Source organism: Rattus rattus, chromosome 1 (genome assembly GCF_011064425.1).
Source record: "Rattus rattus isolate New Zealand chromosome 1, Rrattus_CSIRO_v1, whole genome shotgun sequence".
NCBI classification, from domain to species: domain Eukaryota; kingdom Metazoa; phylum Chordata; class Mammalia; order Rodentia; family Muridae; genus Rattus; species Rattus rattus.
The window spans coordinates 72,691,589-72,711,030 of NC_046154.1; the positions used below are offsets into that span (position 1 = coordinate 72,691,589).

The window sequence follows — 19,442 nt, forward strand, 5'->3', positions numbered from 1 at the left end:
ATGAAACCAGTTACATATATATCATAGGACTAAGTGGATGCTTAAGTTAACTCTGCCTAGTGCCTTGCTTTAAAAACTTGGCATCTCAAGAGCAGGGTAAGGGCTGGTCAGTGCCTGCAATTACACTGTTCAGAAGGCTGAGAGTTTGAGAGTGGGCTATCCGGAGAGATCTTCTCTCTAGAAAAGAATGGAATAAAGGAAATTAAGGAGGGAGAAAGAGGAGAGAGGGAAGGAAGGTAGGAAGAAGAAAAGAAGGAAGAAAGGGACACAGGATGACCACACAAGCCTTCCATGGCTGGAAGAGAGGAGCCTCAGGATTCCTTCTGACTTTTGTGAGAGGCTCAGCTCTGAGCACTGTGCATGCTCTGTGCCCTGGTGTTGACGTGTGTGAGGCACATGGGATAAATGAACATCTTTTGTTTTTAATTTATTCTCCCATATATCATATCCTGACCACAGTTTCTCCTCCCTCTTCTCCCGTCTCCCCAACCCCACCCCACCCACTCCTTAGTTTTCCTTCAGAAAAGTGCAGGACTCCCACAGATACCAACCAAACACCGCATATCAAGTTGCAATTCGACTAGGCACAAACCCTCATCGAGGCTGGATGAGGCAACCCAGTAGGAAGTAAAGGGCCTCAGAAGCAGGCAGAAGAGTCAAAGACAGCCTCTGCTCACACCGTTAGGCGTCCACAAGAAGACCAAGCGACACAACTGTAGCATACAGGCAGATTGCTTAGGTCAGACCGATGCAAGCTCCCCGATTGTTGATTCACTAGATAGTGAACTCTTAAATAGCCAAGGCACACATTTTGAGGCCCTTAGTGCCACTCATGTGATATAAGGTAGCAAAGCAAACACGTTAGATTAGTCTGCTGCCAAAGCTTCCCTGAAACCAAGGCATGAACTCTGTTGTCATAGTGACCCAACCATTGTTTGTGCTTTGTTTGATTTCAGTCACACAAGGCACCATCTATTTTACAAAATCAGACCCTCCTCCCTCCCCTTTTTTCCTCCCCTCCTCCCCTCCCCACCTCTCTCTCCTCTCTCCCCTCTCTCTCTCTCTCTCTCTCTCTTTCTCTCTCTCAGAAAGTGTACTAAGTATTGTGTTTCTGCCACTTGGGACACATTTTGTTGTAGAGATTATGTCCCATCTCCCTGCCAGAGAACAGGAAAGTTGAACCTGAGCGGGTTAACATGAAGATATCTACTATTGGGCTTTATTTATAGCTTATGTTGTTTTGGGCCAGTGAGCCTGAGAGGTCACTCAGAGGATACTAGAGATGGAGACTACCTCAAATTTAAGAAAATGGGTGTGTGATTCCCCCATGCTTCTGTCAGTCACTTGTTATAAACTGCTCTACAAACTACCAGCTATTTTATAGAAAATCCATTTCTTTACTAACACACAAGGCGAAAGGAAAAATGCCTTAGAGGGCAGACCAAACGGGGAAGGAAAGTTGACATTCACATAAACTTTTGGAAGAAATGCTTGTCACTATGAGAAGGTGTAAGTGCAGCAATGGCGAAAAGGATGTCCTCTTTCTTCCACTGAAAAGCGAAGGCAGAGAAGCACATTGTCCCCTCGATTCCAGAATTTGGTCAGTGCTGGAAAAGAATGCCCCATAGGTGTTTACTGAATAATTTATCCAGCATCATTGGAATTCGTTTACAGATGCTCGTAAAATAAATCATGCCGTAGCCTTGCTCTCTGTATGAGTGAGCACGTGAGAAATTTACAATAACAGATTGTAAGGTCATTTCAACCATGAAGCTATGCTCGCTGTGGTTATAACTGCTTCGGCTTGCTAAGTTACAGTCACTTTACGCACATTTCAGTGGCTTCAACTGTAAGGAGGAGGACTTCTGTCATAGAGATGTAAGACAGCTTGTACAAGGTCACACAGAAGCAGGCCACTTGTAACTGACTTCACAACCATTTCTCATGTGCCATCCACAGTCCCTTGAGCCCTAGATTCCTGACAGTTATTATGGGTTAAATAACAAGACAAACGCATATGTTTGCTTATGTATTTCCCCTCACTGGTACATGTAGGACCCGGAAAGCTCCAGTTGCAATCCAAGTTCCTGTGGTAGAAAGATGAAAAAAGACCCCTGGAAGGGTTGAGGGTGGGATGGAGGGAGACAGAGACAATGTTACAGAGTGAGAAGAAACAAAGGGGCAAACACAAGTGCTGCTCTCAGCTGATCTGGGAACTGCTCTCAGCTAGTAAATTAAAGCAACAAGATAATGTTTGTAACCAAAGAGATTGAAAAAAAGGAAAGAGTTTAGCGTTTCGTTTGGCGAAGGCATGGGAGATAGCTGTGTCTCCTAGATCGTCGCAAGGAGAGGTAAAACAATTCAACCAGATTTATTTCAGCACTTGTTTGGATGGGGCTCAATCAAAACCTGTGTATTTTATGCAAGAATTTCTTTGGTATAAAGTGTTCATGAACGTGTCTCTGCCAATTCATAGGTAGTAGTGACCAGAATGTTTTTCAGCTACTCTAAAGAATAGAGTGGCTTGCGTGTTAAAAAGCATGTGTAAAAAAATTTGGAAATTTTTGACTAAAGAGTATCAACATTTTTGTTGTTGTTTTGCTTTTTAACTATAGAGCAAAAGAGAAAACCAGTGCCTTTGGTTAAGTGAAGGACATCCTAAATCTCAGAGAAGAAAGTTTACACATTCCCCAGATTTACTTAGCCATGGAATCCTTTTTTTTTCATAAAAGCATCTCTAATGTTTTTGTTGTGTGTAAACTACCTTTTGTGAAATACCTTTCTACAGTTTTTAAGTAAAATCATGTAATAAACATTCATAATCAGCCATAATAGCTGGTGTGGGACTTGGTGTGACCCTGGAGCTCAGGAACACAAACTCTTTCCAAACCCTTGGTACGTCAGCGAGGTGATTACTGCTGTGCTGGAGGTAAGGTGGTGACAGTTTTAATGTGCTCAGATTCACTGGGCAAACTGAAGATGCATTTTAAGGAAACATGATAACTTTCTGTTACCCATTTCTCTGATTTTCTAAGTATTTACCTTACAGCATTATACACAGTGCCCGCCACACTTGCCAGGGGTCTCCACCTGAGTCAGAACACAGCATTGAAGTCAAAATACTTTTGATCTTTAACAGGAGGGTAACTTGAAGTTTTCAGGGACCTCTGCCTCATACTGGCCCCTTGGCTCTTGTGTGACCATACCGGAACAAACAAAAGTTAGGCTTGTTTTTTAAGATAAAGAACTAACCTGTCTTGGCAAGCTCATTTAAAAATGCAAATGCTCTCCTAAGAGCATAAACAGTTGAGCTACATTTTCCAAAAGCCCCCACAGAGCTGAAGCGCAGGCAAAGTGCCAGGCTCTTTCCTTTGATCTTCGGCTAATTTGATAGGATTAAAGGGGAAAAGAATAAGGAAGGAAGCTGAGGGTATGGACCAGCTTGAAGTTGAAAGACATGGCTGCAGCTTCCACAAAGGAAACAAAACACCCAAAACTGGTCAAGTTCCAGAATTACAGAATTAGAAATGTGGGCGGGTAAGTAGGGAGAAAAGGTCACCTAAAACATCAAGGGATCACCTTGGAAGCTTATCAGGATCCTTCTAGTTCTTCTAGGAACACTTTTTACAAACAGGTTCAGCACTAAAGAAAGCCAAGTTTAGCTTAGCCATCTCATCTGTGAATGTCAAATGCTTAGGTAGTCTTCTAAACACAGAAGAAAAGACCGCACTGCAAAAAGCAGGCACAGTGTAACACCCGTAATCTCATCAGAAGCAGGTGACCCTTGGCTACACAGTGTGTTTGAAGTCCACTGGGATACATGGGAATTTGTCTTGAAAGAAAAGAAATAAAATGCTCCTATATATTTAAAAAATCATTTGAAGTTCAGCCTGTAAAAGAGGGCATTTAACCCTTCTCCCGAAAAGCTATGGGCTTTATGGAGTAGTTTCCTCAGCGTTTTGAGTCAATTTAAATGTGTTTATACTCATTGAATACGTCAACACTCTAGATGTAATGAGTTGGGTTTTGATGACCCATTTACACTTAGGAACCATGTTCTGTCTCTGATGAAGAGGGTGCTGTTTCCACACATCCATCTGGTGCTGTGTATATAGACTAATGGTGCCCTGCTCTCTGAGACCCTACAAAGGCACAGCTAAGTAAATCTGATCATCCTCAGCTGTGTTGGGAACATGTGTTTACTAACTGCCATTAAAATTTAGATACATGCCATTCTAGACCTATAAATACAGTCTTTAAAGTTTACAAAGTAATAGAATCTTGGTATGAACTTAGCTTTCTCATCTCCCTACAGACACATATATATGTGATGTCAGTGTGTGCAGTATGTGTGTATGTGTATGTATGTATATGTGCATGTATGTATGTGTATGTATGCGTATGTAAATGCCAATAATGAAGCAGGCTGAGCAGGAGTGGTATTCCTTAAGGAAAATTTAAGAGTCATTTTATGAAAATAATAGAAAGTGTTATGTTGGAAGCACACAACCTGAATAGCTTCGTACTTAAGGTTAATACCATGTAAAGAAGAAGACATAATTTATAACACAACTTTATACTTGTAAACTACTTTGGAAATTATATTTTGTGTATCATGATAAATGTGGAGTTGTGGTTAAGGGGAAGAATGGAGCAGAGTCTAGTTCCAAGGTCAGTGACTTCCTTTGCACACTGGGAGAGAAAGGAGGAAACAGAATCTGGAATGGGTGGGGTCTGCAGGATGCATTTCTGACTGAGAGTGAGTGGGGAGATGGGGGAAGGCCTTCTCCGAGGATGTTATCAGTACAGCGCTATCTTTGAGATGATCGTAGCTCATTCACATGCCTTTATTCAGTGTGGGCTTGTACTCAGGTTTTATTAGGGTGAGCAAAAGCTATATATATGAACTTTGGAGAGTGGGAAGGGGTTCTTTGGGTGATGTTTCATTGACTGAGGCTTAGGGTCCAAAGGACACCTCATTTGCATGGAGAGCCATTCTAGGAAGTTGAACTTGTAATTTCCCCAGGGATTACCAGACATTCCTCTAGTATAGTGTGGGTTGGGCTCCCCAAATCAGGCAAAGAAGAAGCCCTGCTAAGAAAATGGAGTCCTCCATTTTGTACGGGAACACAGGAAAACTGTTGAGACATGATAGACTACAACCTTAGTATCAAGGTGCAACATGGGGTAAGCATGCATCCCATGTGTCCATCTGAATAGAACCCAAACCCACATGAACTCATATAGCCCCTGTCTGAGGACTTAAAGACCATAGTAGTTGCATTAAGAAAGGCGAGGGTGGGGTAGGGGGTTGGGAGGCCAGGCAGATTTTATTTCCAGCACTTGGGAGGCAGTATCTGGAGAATCTCTGTTGAGTTCAAGGCCAGCCTGATCTATGCAACAAATTCCAGGGCAACCATGACTACACAATGACATCTTCTCTCAAAAAGAAACAAACAAAAGTAACAGTAGCAAAAATTTTAAAAGAGTAAACAAAAACACAGATGACCCCATACTGAGACAGACTAAAATGACGACTAAGTATAAACCTGTAACCAGATGAAAACAGTGAGAAACCAAAGATGGTTAAGATGACTTGGTGGTAAAGGAGCTTGCTGCCAAGCCGGAAGGAAGTCCTGAGTGTGATTCTGCAGCCCTACATGGTAAAAGGAGAGAACCTGTAAGTTGTTCTCTGACCTCACCAGACCTATAATATAGGCAGGCGTGTCTGTACTTGCACACACATACACAGAAGTAGACATGGAGGTGTACACACATATACAAATTACATAAATACATGCAATTTAAAAATAATTGTATAAATTTGACAGAATGAACCCCTGGGATAAGAAGACTGGAGTAAACCCTTGTATTTTTCTGCTTGCATTTGTAGTTTCCATCTATTCTTTCCCTTTCCTTTTTTTTTTTTTTTTTTTTTTTTTTTTTTTTTGCGAGCCCATCCATATTCTGCTGTCTTGAAGCCTTTGATCCCAGCAAGAGGAAGATGGTGTAAGCTCCAAACTGACACACTGCTCTGTGGACGGGTACTCCTCTGACCAGGTCTTCACGAGAACAGGGAAACACAATTCAACCAAATCTATTTTGTTGCCTGTTTTGTTGGGGCTCAATAAACATTGTGCATTTCCTGACCAGTGAAGGAGAGAAAATAGGCGGATACCCCATCACTCCGTTTTTCTCTTCTAACCTTAATGGTTAACTGGGTGATAAGAAATGTTCAGTACAAGCCAATGTCATGTCTTTTTGAGTCTAGGACCAGAAGAAGGACCCCAGAAGCCAGGAAGTGCTGGAAGAAACTAATAGGATCAGCATGGGAACATGATTCTATAAAATGTGCATAAACCCTTGGCTCAGTCTCAGTCAGGATTAGATCTGATGATCAAGACCACTGAGCAGAGCCTTTTGACAACAGAATCATAATTTGGAGTCAGTGTTAGCATCCCAGTGACACTGAGTAATAGAAGACATTAGATATCAGAACCATGGGTAGAAGATGAGCAGAGAACCTAACCAGGTTCATAAAAGAGCAAATCAACTTTCATCAGAATTAAGATTACACAAGTTAAAAGGACAAAGGAATTTGTACAATTCAAATGGCAATCAAAGGAAACTGGAAGAGAATCATTCTCATCCCAGCAGGACTCAGATCAAGAAATATCATCCAGAGATGGAGGTGGGGTGGGTAATACAAGAGGAGACTCGAATAATAAAGAACAGATAAGTTCGCCGAGAGGACCTGGAAGCTCTAAATGTATATAATTTTAACAGCAAAAGCTCAAAATACATGAAAAGAAACTGACAGAACTAGACAGCAACAACAACGAAAAAGGCAAATCTATAACTGCAGCTGCAAAGTCTTCATTATGTGCTTCTTAGTGATTGATGGAGACGGAAGACACAGAAAGGGGCAGGTTGATGGTACACACCTTTAATCCCGGCACTCTGGAAGCAGAAACCTGAGGTTCTCTGGGAGTTTGAGGACTGCCTGGTCTACAGAGCAAGCTCCAGGACAGCCAGGGGTATGTAGAAAGACGTCAAGGGTATAGCCACTGGTGAGTTGTCCAATAGTTTGAGTAAACAAGAGCAGACACATATACAGGCAAACAACTTTAATGAAACTCAGTTTGCTATTTAAAATAAATTCATGAAACTAAGAGTCAGACTTGTTGAAAAGAACTCCAGAAGGAGGGGACATCAGAGAGGGATGCTGGGTGTATGTGTGTATGTGTATGAGAGAGAGAGAGAGAGAGAGAGAGAGAGAGAGAGAGAGAGAGAGAGAGAGAGAATGTAATACATATATGTATATGTATATAAAAGAATAGTTAAAAGTTATTAAAAACATAAAATAAATACAGGTGGAGGTACTATGTGACATTTCCAGGAAGTCAGAGTATGGCTTATTTTGCCTCTTTTCTGTTTTCCTTCCAGACTGGGCATACTCCTAGGCTGTACAAGCCTGCTTGACAGTGTTGGGGGTATAAAGCAGTTTGTTAGCAAACACATGATTAGTTCCCTGATCTGATTGCTATCATTGTGATTTTCAGTAGCTATTACTGCAAAATAACCCAGCACGTCCTTAGTGATGCCACGAAACAACCAGGAAATAACAGAATTAGGAGCCTGTCTACTCAATAGATGCTCTCCTAGAATGACAAATAGTCTTCTTGGAAAGTAGTTGGCTATACTCAATCATTGTGCTTCTTGAAAGTTTGTTTTTTAAATGCTGTATTATAGCTGTTACCTGATTTCCATATGTAAAGACATTCTAGAATAAACACAAGTTGAAATTGTCAGTGTTTATTATTCCTTCAAGAGAATTGTTTTCTCTATTCTACAATATTTGAAAGGTGATAAGCTTCCCAAGCCAAGTCACCAACCTATGAATTCTTAGTATAAATATAGGTATAAATATGATGCAACAGACATGGAATTTAAACTATCTCATGATCCAGCAAGCTAGATTGCCCAATGGGTAAAAGTGTTCACCACGCTACGAATGTAGCAGTCTTGGTTTGGTCCCCAGAACCTACGTAAAAGTGGAGAGAAACAACACCACAAAATTGTCTTCTCACAGCCACATGTACATGGTGGCATGCATCTACTCCTCCCCCAACTAATGCATGAAAATGGAAATATAATAAAAATGTAAAAACTTCCTCATACCGCAAAGCAATTATAAAAGTGATTGACTGATCACTTTTTAGACTGATCTTACCAGAGACTCAAGTAAAGGAGAAAGGAGGAACATAGCATGACTGAGAAGATACATAAGGATGACAATAACAAAAAGCAAAGAGTAAAATGCCCGAGAAGTGCCCAAAGGGGGCACTTACCACTGGTCACGTGGGGGTGGAAGAAAGCTTTCTTTGATAACAGTAGAACCTCTCAGGCTTCAAGATATAAGTTTCGTGGGAAAACATGATTGTGTGTCCAAGTGGGAAACATGGATGAAACATGGAATTCTCTGGAAATGCTTTCTCAGAGTTGGTGAGACAGTTTGCCTGCCAGGGAATTGAAACACTGAAGCAACACTGAGGAGATAATGCTGTGAGAACCAAGCCCAATCATTTCCCACATCTCTGAATCATCAGAGTGGGTAGAGGAGCTCCAGTCCCCAGTACATAAACAGCCTTTGTCTGTGTGAAGGAAAAGACAGCCTGGGCCAGTCTCAACTGCTCTGCTGTGACTTGCATTGCCTGAAGATGAGGCTGGTGTTACCTCAGTTAAAAAGAAAGAAGGAAAGAAAGAAAGAAAGAAAGAAAGAAAGAAAGAAAGAAAGAAAGAAAGAAAGAAAGGAAGGAAGGAAGAAAGAAAGAAGGAAAGAAAGAAAGAAGGAAAGAAAGAAAGAAAGAAAGAAAGAAAGAAAGAAAGAAAGAAAGAAAGAAAGGAAGGAAGAAAGAAAGAAAGGCAGGCAGGCAAGCAAGGCAGGAAGGAAAGGAAAGGAAAGGAAAGAAAGAAAGAAAGAAAGAAAGAAAGAAAGAAAGAAAGAAAGAAAGAAAGAAAGAAAGAAAGATCTTTAAAACAAACAGGTAGTTAGGCAAAACCAAGAGCACTTTTAAGTTGTACAACTCCAGGTACATAACAGATACTGGGAAAGAGGTTGTTTTCTGGGAAAGGGAAGTTTTTCACATTTCACAAATGGTGCTGACATACTGGACATTAATATTGAAAAAGAAAAAAGAACCTTGACTGTTGCCTTATTCCAAACAGGAAATGTGCATGCATGTATAATTCGACAGCTAAAAGTGCTTGTAGATTTTAGAGGGAAACAGAGGACTCATGCTGATTGGTAAACAAACACAGAAAGCTATAACCTTTTAAAAGTTAAGCAAAACACAGGAGAGAGTGCTTAATACTTGAATTCATTTGGATGAAACTCTAGAGTTTATAGCAGTAGAAGAGTGGTTTCCTGTGGGAAGGTAGAAAGTGAGCTGCAAACTGTGAGGAGTATTTCTTGGATGGTGGTAATGATTTATCTTTGACAGGGGTTTGGCCTACCCAGGGACACACATTTTTTAAAAATGCAGTAAATGTACTCTGAAGAATTTCACATTTTGTGTGTATAATTTTGCCAGAAATCAGAAAAATATTAGTTCTGCTTAATATTACACATGCCGAAGTATCTCATAGGCAACTTGTAATTACTTTTAAACACATCAACAGTGAGCTAAATTCATGGATGGATGGATGGATGGATGGAGGGGCTAAATTAATTAGCACAAACTACTTTTGCTATAATGTTGGTCAACTTAGGTGGGAGACATAGAAAATATCTAGGTTTTTTTTTTTTTCAATTTTTCTCTACATTGAAATTTTACATAATCAAAATGGGGAAAATTTTATTTCTGATATTTTCCCAGCACACCCTTTAAGTGTAAAATAATTGTTTAGTCTAACATTGCTTAGGCAGACAGCCCTGGAGTGACAACCACCCACTTCCCCTCCCTCCCATTAGAGCCAAATAAAGTCACAGGGTGGGTCGATGCAGTCATAACTAGTTAATAAGGGGTCTCCTGACACTCCCTATTCTAACACACTGCCTCAGGGCTTAGGTCTGATGATAAGTAACCACAGCACAAGTCCCTACTGGGGAGGAGAGTTCATTATGGACAGATGGTTAACGTTGAAGGTTCTAGCTGTGGGAACAAGCCTCTATGAAACTAATAGAAACCTTCCAGGTACTTTAGAACAACATCGCAGTCATCTAAGTTCTCCCTTAGCTCCTACTGCTATTTGTGCATTGGTCTGCGTATGTCCCCAGTTATATTTGTACAGATGACTACTTAGGAAACTAAGAAGTATAATTACCGTATTTCCCTGTTCCTCTTATTTCCTCATACATGATTTCGTGTATCTCAGGGATATTATCAGCCACTGAGTTAGAGAATTCTGAAAACTAAGGGTAATTTCTAATTGCTCAGTTTCCTGAAGCATTCGCCTATCATTAAGGCTTATTAATTCTGGATATTCTCTCACACAATCCTCTTTTCTTTCTAACATTGTCCTCTGTGCCTACAGTCATCATCTTTACCTCAGATTATAGCCCAAGTCTCTTTGCTGGTCTTTAGTATATTCTCTTTCCTCATTCCTGCCTGTTCCTTGTATAAAAGTAAGATTATTTTTCCCAAAATGTATCTGTATTTTGTAGTTTGCTTTAAATCATTCATTGTTTTCTCCTTGTCTTTGTAATAATCTCCTCAGTGTAAATCAAAGACAGTCCAGCAGTACTAGTTTATCTATGTAGATTTTCTATCCCACCACTGCATCTCTGCAAAGAGTACATACCTGTCGAGTTTTACACACCCCATCCTCTCTAATGTTCTTCCTGTAGATGGTCTAACTAATTCTTTCTGGTTGTTTCAATATAACTTATCAGGTGTCCAGAAAACTTTTTAAAACTTGCTCTCTGTGTTTTTATATCTTCCCTGAATGAACAGGCGGGTTTTCCTTGTTGGATCCTCCAGTTTATTTCTTCAGGATGTATTAATCAATAATCTTTTGTATACATATAATTGTCCTCTGAGAGGCTATACCCAGCAGCTAACTGAAGGAAATGCAGAGACCAACAACAGCCAGCAGAGCTGTGGACTCTTAGGAAGAGTTGGGGAAAGGTTGAAGGCCCTGAAGGGGATAGGAACTCTTCAGGAAGACCAACAGAGGCAAACTATCCTGGACCGCTGGGGGCTCTCAGAGATTGAGCCACCAACCCAGGAACATACATGCGCTAGATTACCCCCTTCCACACACATATGTAGCAGATGTGCAGCTCGGTCTCCATGTAGATCCCCCCAACACCTGGGGAGCGGGGCCTGTCCCTAGAGCAGTTGCCTATCTGTAGAATCCATTCCCTAACCGGGCTGCCTTGTCAGGCCTCAGCGGGAGAGGATAAGCTTGACCCTGCAGAGACTTGATGCTTCAGGGTGGGGTGACACCCATCCCACGGGGGCCCCACCCGCTCAGAGGAGAAGGGGGCATGGGAAGCAACTCTGTGAGTGAGAGAACAGGAGTGGGGGCAGCTATCAGGATATAAAAATGATAGATAAGGACATTAATGGAGGGGGGGAAAGAAAATAAAAGGATGTTTTGTATAAACTGAAACTTACTTTCGTAGGGAACTGATACAATTTCATTTCCATGCAGCCTCTCTTTAAAGAGTATGTGGTTGCTACTATGATTTAAAACATTTAATGTAATTTCTAAATTTCTGCTAGATTTTTATATTCCTTTTTTTGTCGAAAATTTTATTGGGGATTATAAGAAGAAAATACTTTTGTGTGACATTTTTAATGTTTTCTTTAACAAGAAACCTTATATCCAGGTGGTGAGATGGCTCAGAGATTAAGAGCACTGCTTGCTCTTACAGAGGTCCCGAGTTCAATTCCCAGCAACCACGTGGTGGATGACAACCATCTGCAATGGCATCCAATGCCCACTTCTGGTGTGCCTGTAGACAGCTACAGTGTACTCATACACACACACACAAAACTGAATCTTAAAAAAAAGAAAAAAGAAACCTCATATCCATAAAAAAATGCAAAGCACTGATCCATGCTCATGACAGATACGTGAAAAATAAATGAATCGACTCATAATATATTTCACTTTTGGCCTAAATTCAATAGGTTTGTGTTCACTTTTGTTTTGTTATTTATATTTAAAATGAGAGTGTTAGAAATGAAAAGAATCTCTGAAAGGAGATCCACCCTGACACAACTCCAGCAAATATGGAGGATGAGCTCCCGGGGCACCACACCCTACTGAGAAGCTATCTGCAGCTGATAGCTCCTGCAGGAGGAGAATTGTTCTTTGTTTAAGTACACGGCCTCCTACAACCACATAGAGACTCACAACTGCCAATAATTCAATACAAGGGATCCAAGGCCTCCATCTGGCACCAGTCACATGTGTGATGCATTTACAAATATACAGGCAAAACACTCGAGAAGTAAAATACTTTGTAAATTAATAATTAAAAGATTTTTTAAAATGGCTTGGCTTCATAGTTTTATTTCCTGGGAGGGGAGTAGGGAGTTAGAACTTTAGAATCTTCGTGAGTCATACAGACACCAGGCGAGTAGCGTTGTCCTGTTCTGAGCACCAGCATGTCTTCCAGCTTCCTGCTTCTCCTTGACACCACCATTTCAGACGAGATCGGGCACGTTCAGGGTGGTATGGCCGTAGACGACACCACCATTTCAAAATGGAGTTAGATATTTCTCTTGGATGACTAAGATCCAGCTTCCCAATGGCTGACCAAGGAGCAGTTAGTACACTCATGCTCTGTCTAACTCACACTTGCCCTCCTTCAGTCTATAAACCGTTGCATCAAATATTTATTCTGTATTTGTAGTTAAAGAAATACAAAACAAGCTACATAGTAGCATGAAAATGGCTATAATGGAGACCGTTTTTAAGCAGAGGTAGTATAACTCCAGATAAGTAATCAGGAAGTTGTGCCTAGAGCTATAAAACCTGCGCGGAATCGCACACTGCCACCAAGCCCTTTTCTCACAGTACTCTAGGACATTCCCGAGGCAACAGGAATGAAGCCCTGGGGCCAGTGGCAACCAACTGAAGACTTGACTTGTATTAAAGTTGGTGTTCCTATTGGACATTACGGAACATAATACATTTATCAACACATATAAAGAGTGGACCTTTAATGATTTTATAGATTTATGTTATAACGTCTAACTAAAGTCAATTTTCTTCTGGAAGGTAAGAATCTTAAAGTCCAAATGAACCTGTACTCAGTCTACTAGACCTACATCTAGTTCCATAAAAAATGGCTTTCTAAATCAGCAGATAAAATATCTAAAATTCTTTTCATTTTAATTGATGTTCAGGGGTAGTTGGTTTCCTAAGGACAGGCACTTAGGAGTGTACCACACACAGAGAAAAATAAATGTGTTTGAGCTGAAGAGTTGAGTGCAGTTAAGAGCACCAGCTATTCTTCTAAGTACCCAGGTTCACTTCCTAGCACTCACATGGTGACTCACAGTCACCTGTAACTCCAGTTCTGGGGGATCAGATGTCCTCTTCTGGTTTTCGTTGGCACCAGACCCGCATGTGGAACACAGACGAACATACAAACAACACATTGATATACAAGTAATTTAGCTTAAAAAAAAAGGAAAGTAAAAAGGAGAAATGGGAGTGAGGTAGATGTGGAAAGTTCTAGAAGGAACCTCCCATTTTCAGTTTATACTTCGAGACAAACATGGTGCCTGACAGAGCTTTGGAAAAATAGATATACAATTCCCAGCAGCCACATCAGGTGGCTTCAGGGGATCCAAAGACTGTTCTGGCCTTGGAGGGCAGTGCACTCGCATGCACACCCCTCCTGATACACCAATAACTGAAATTTAAATGAAAGAAATGGTTAGCATAGATTGTATTTTAGGAATGAAAGAAAAGCAGTTTAATGATCAGGATACATCTAAAAGGGAACGATAAATCTTTCTTTGGAAAGCAATCTAAATGTATTTTTTTCCACAGTATTCTGATTGTTTAGACATATTTTCTCACTGTGCATTCTTTTTTTTTTTAAGATTTATTTATTTATATGAGTACACTGTTGCTGTCTTCAGTCACACCAGAAGAGAGCATCAGACCCCATTACAGATGGTTGTGAGCCACCACGTGGTTGCTGGGAATTGAACTCAGGAGCTCTGGAAGAGCAGTCAGTGCTCTTAACCACTCTCCAGCCATCTCTCTTGAGCCATCTCTCCAGCCCCTCACTGTGCATTCTTATATTGATAGAATTTACCATACAGGTTATGAATTTTCAAAACACCACTTATTTATTGAAGTTAAACAGCAATAAATGAAACAGCACAAGGCAGTGTCATTAAAGAAATGTAGGGCTTGATTATACACAGGGATGGCAATGTGGCCAACACATCAGGCCAGTTGAATTTTAAATACTCTTGTTTTCCCTTCTCTTCCAATGTCTTTGTTTCATGGCTTACAGGTGTCATGCATAATTCATTTTCAATCACCTTTTAGGTAGGAGCAGATAGAATTGAGAAGTAGAACAATAGCCATTGTCCCTTACCCATATTGGCTTCATCTTTTGTGAATGGCATGATATCCTGTGGCTCCAGCCCTGCTATGCGGAATGCTGCTGCCTTTTGAATTAAAGCTGTGTTTTAAAAATCACCTCCAGGAAATCCCCTAAAAGTATTTTTTGTAACTTCCTGTATCCTGAATACAAGCTTACCAGGGAAATGTTAGGGAAGGGAAAAAAAAAAAAACAAAAACACACACACACCTTTCATTCCCTTTATCCTGTTCTGGCCCAGATAAGTTCATGACTTGGTCACTCTAATAAAATCACCTCAAGAAAGCATACGCATGTGAAGCCATGGCTGAGCACATGCAGGAAGAGAGAGCCAACCAGACCAATTTCAGTGAACTTGAAGAGAGAGAGAGAGGGAGAGAGAGAGAGAGAGAGAGAGAGAGGAGAGAGAGAGAGAGAGAGAGAGAGAGAGAGAGAGAGAGAGAGAGAGAGAGAGAGATTGTTGTAAAATATAAAAAAATAAAATGGTCTTTTTTGCTCTAGGGTCCGCACAGTAGTGCCTCAAGATATCTGTGATATCTTGCCAGAAGAACACATACCATTCTGAGGTGGCCCAGTGTCTCTAGCCACTGCACACTTTCTTACACTTAAATTGCTACATAAAAGAACACACAATACAATAACCTTTGATCCAATTGATAAGATATAATTGCCCACCTAAGCATACAAAGCCCTGTACCATCCATCCCTTAAGAACATTCATAACAACCTGTAAATGTGCAGAGTGGAATCTTAACGCCAGCTTCCATGTTGTCCTGTGAATACTCTGCCCTCTCCTCCTCTCTCCTCCTCTTCCCTTAAACTTTTCTCCTGTCCATCCTTCCTTCTCATCCTGTGATAGGCTTCCTTCTATCCTGTACTGGCCCTCACCTGTATTTTACAAATTAAATGGGGAGAAGGTTCTGAGGAAGTCACCTGAGTCCTGAGTAAGGACTAGTCAGCTGTCCTTGGGGCAGCAGAATTAGCATCAAAAATACTGATAACCCAGGCAAAACCACAACAGACAGAGACTCAGAGAGAGACAGAGAAACACACACACACACACACACACACACACACACACACACACACACACACACACAGAGCAGAGAGAGAGAGAGAGAGAGAGAGAGAGAGATAGACAGAAAAATGTAGGGTGTTTAATGCAAAAAAATACAGGGATGCCAGCAAATTCAGTAGATGTAATAATCATTGATGGCTTGCTTGCCTCTGCTCCATTCCTACGTGGCTTTGCTGCCTGAAGACACAGTAGCAAATCCCCCAAAATATTATGGCTTAAAAAGGGACAAAATTCAGGAGGGAGCAGGACAAGAGTAAACACTCCAGATGTGCATGGGACTATGCTCCTTTTGCAGGCCCTGCCATCTTTGACTTCTCCCAGCTGCAGATATTCCCTGGCCTCATCCATTCTCCGCCTCTATCTTCACTTGGCCTTCTTCTCTATAGACATGTCTAATTCTTCTCTAGTTCTCTGTGATTAAAATCACTTGTCAAAATGCAGGCATGGTGTAATCTCAATAGCTAGAAAACAGAAGCCAAAGGATCACCCCAAGTTGCAGAGTGAGGCCTTATCTCAGAAAGCAACAAACAACGAGCAGAGCACCCTTCAAGCAGATTACTTAAAGAAACATGGTGGGGGAAGGAGGAGAGGAGGAGGTGAGGAAGGGAAAGCAGGGTCTAGAGAGTATAATGAGAGGTAATGACACTATGTAGATGTATGGAGACGCCACAATGAAGCCTATTGTTTGTACAGTAAACCTATGCCAATAAAATAAGAAATAAAGTAACCATCATGCTCCCAGAGCTGTAACACCCATCTTTCATAGATCTTCAACCTCTTCCTCTACTCGCCATGGACCCCAACTGCTCCTGTGCCTCAGATGGATCCTGTTCCTGAGCTGGCTCCGGAAATTGCAAAGAATGCAGATGCACCTTCTGCAAGAAAAGTTGCTGCTTCTGTTGCCAGGTGGGCTATGCAAAGTGGTCCCAGGGCTGCATCTGCACAGAGGCTTCAGACAAGTTCAGCTGCTGGCTTCAAGTGGGGCGTCCCCACAACCGTGTAAACAGATTATGTAGGAATCTAGCCGTTTTTGTACAACCTGACCTATTTTTTTACACCTTTTTCTACAAAGCATGTAACTGACAATAAAAACCATTGACATAATAAAAAAGAAAAAAGAAAAAAGAAAAGAAAGTAAGTAACTGTCAATCCACACTCCTATAGACTGAAGAACTTGGCAGGCTGGGCAGAAATGGGTGAGCTGAGTCTTTAAAGCCAACCTAAGTTACATCGTGAAAGTTTGTCTCAAAATAAAAATTTAAAACGGACTAGGGCTGTGGCTCAGAGGCTGAGCGTTAGCCCCCGGGCTCAGTCCCTAGCATTGCAAATAAAACAAAACAGAACATCCTTGGCACAGCATGTCTGGCCTAATCTAAATTATGAGAAAACAATTTTTTTTTTTTTTACCAAATAGGGTAGCATTAGTTTAGAATTTTTTTTTTTTTTTTTTTTTGAGAATATGGTTTTGGATAATTTATTCACCTACCACTTTCTCCCTCTGTGTAACTCTGAAATAAAGCCTATTTTCCATAAAAGGCTTAACTCTGCTGGGAGGTTACTTCTGAAAGAAAAGTAGATAAAAAGTGGGAACGCAGGAGATGCCATCTTGCAGCTGTACTCCTTTCCAATCTTGTCTTTGAGAGTCAGGGTCACATCGGGAGTGGATAGTATGGTAGGAATTGGGAGAAGCCATGTCTCTTGACAAGGGAATTAAGACAGTTCAGAACATAGCCCTAGCTAGTAAAATATATTCTCCACTACTGAATTAAAACAAGGCTGTTAGCTAATAATGATGAATACACATAGCATTGGTTCAATAAACATTCATTTATATGTGTGACTTTCCAAGTTCCATGCAAGCAGCATGGGTGATGGACTAGGAAAACTAAGTCTCTTCCTTTCAAGCAGCTTGCAAGGTGATGGGAAAAAAAGATAGACCCAGACACAGGTACACACGGTGCAGTCTGACTCTGGCGATGAGGTGCACAAGGAGAGAGTGTGGGAAACTCTGCAGCTTAGATGTGGTAAGGTGAAGGGGTTCAGGTCTTTGAGGAGTAAGCAGCAGAGAGCACTGAAGAAACCTGGGGGAGCACCTTTCTCATTTCTATTTAAACCTCACCTTTGTACTCTTCTGTCTTGTTTGGGGCTTAATTTATATGCAAGTAGGTTAACACCTTAAGGAAATACCTTTTTATTTACCGATTATTATTTTTTTTTTGTGAGAAAAACTTAATCTAGTCTTTTCATAAGAGGAAGGTTTTGATGATTTTTTTTAAACAAATGTATGATAATTGTTCATATTCTGGACATGGTATGATAAATTAATGCATATATACAATGTGGGATAATCAAACCAGGGTGTTCAGCATTTGATTTTGTTTTTGAAGGTAGCCATGTTAATTGGGAGCCTGATAATGTCTAAATTTAATTATGGTTTTGATCTACACTGTCTGACATTTAGTGAAACTAAATGTTTTTTATACACTATGTGACTAGATTTTTTTTTTTTTTTGGTGGGACTGGCTTGGAACTTGAAACGTAGACCAGGCTGATCTCAAACTCACAGATATAGCAGTCTCTGCATCTTCTTCCAGAATGCTGGAATTAAGGACATGTGCCACCACACTTGCCTACATAGTAAGTCACTTATCTTCTTTTGCAAAATTTCTATCTGGTAATTTGCCCAAGTGTGCTGTGTTATAAAACTCCTCAGTGGAGCAGCAAAACAAATTCAACAGCATGTTAAAATTTTGTATGTCATAACTAAGTATAATCTATCCCAAAATGAAGTTAAATAAATGATTGAAGATACACAATGCCAAAAAATACAATACCATGAGTTGCTTGATATCTCCACTTTCTTGAGCATTTCCTTTGTTGAAACTTCTTAGTTTTGATAATATAACCTGCTTACTGTTTATTTCACTTCCTGTGCTATTTCCTGTGCTTGTGCCCTAAAATTCTCTCGGTTTTTTTCTAGTGATTTCATGGCCCCAATGTCTTATATTTAGGTTTTGACACAAAGAGCAGCTGTGAGTAAGTGTGTGGATTTATTTCCAGGTTTTCTCTTGAGTTGCAGTAAGTAACCTCCATGCTGGCTTAGGCCAGCACAGTGTTGTTTTGATAACTATGATTTGTGGTACATTCTAAGGTCAGATATTGTGTGGCATCAGTAAACAAAGGTCAGTTCACCAATCCACTCCTATTTAGAAAGCCTTGGTTTGTTTCTCTGGGGTTCTTTCTCAATCTTTCCAATATTCTTAATATTTAAAAAAATGTTGGTGGTAGTGTAAATAGAGTTCTGTTTGTTCCATGTCTCAGGGAAAACAATTTCATCCTTGATCATTCTATGTAAGGTCAGCTCTGAGTTTGTCATATGTGGTTCTTGTTATTTGAGATATGATAATTCTGTGTCTAATTTCTTGACAGCTTTCAACCCTCAGAGCATTGACTTCTAATGAATGCTTTTGTCTGATCACTATGATGAGCATAGACACTTGTCTTTACTCTGTTAATGTGAAATAGTCTGTCTTTGGAAGCATCTTGAATCATCCTTGTGGTTTTAGATGAATTCCACTAAGTTCTAATATATAATTTTTGTTTTAACTAGTGTTTTGTTGAGAAGCTGTGGGGGTGGTCTGTTTTGTGGCATTCTTTTTTGATTGGTGGCAGGTAAGGCTGGTGTCGTGGAATAAAGTTAAACAAGTTTCAACTTTTTATAATAGTTTGAGGATAATTTGTGTTAATTTTGTGACAATTTTTGACAACTTGGTAGAAGTCAGG

The 19,442-nt window shown here is 40.5% G+C and overlaps 1 pseudogene; it reads left to right on the top strand.

The window, feature by feature from the left end:
- The first annotated feature begins 16,451 nt into the window (after positions 1-16,451).
- On the top strand, positions 16,452-19,117 carry LOC116894384 (annotated as a pseudogene).
- Positions 19,118-19,442: the final 325 nt, after the last annotated feature.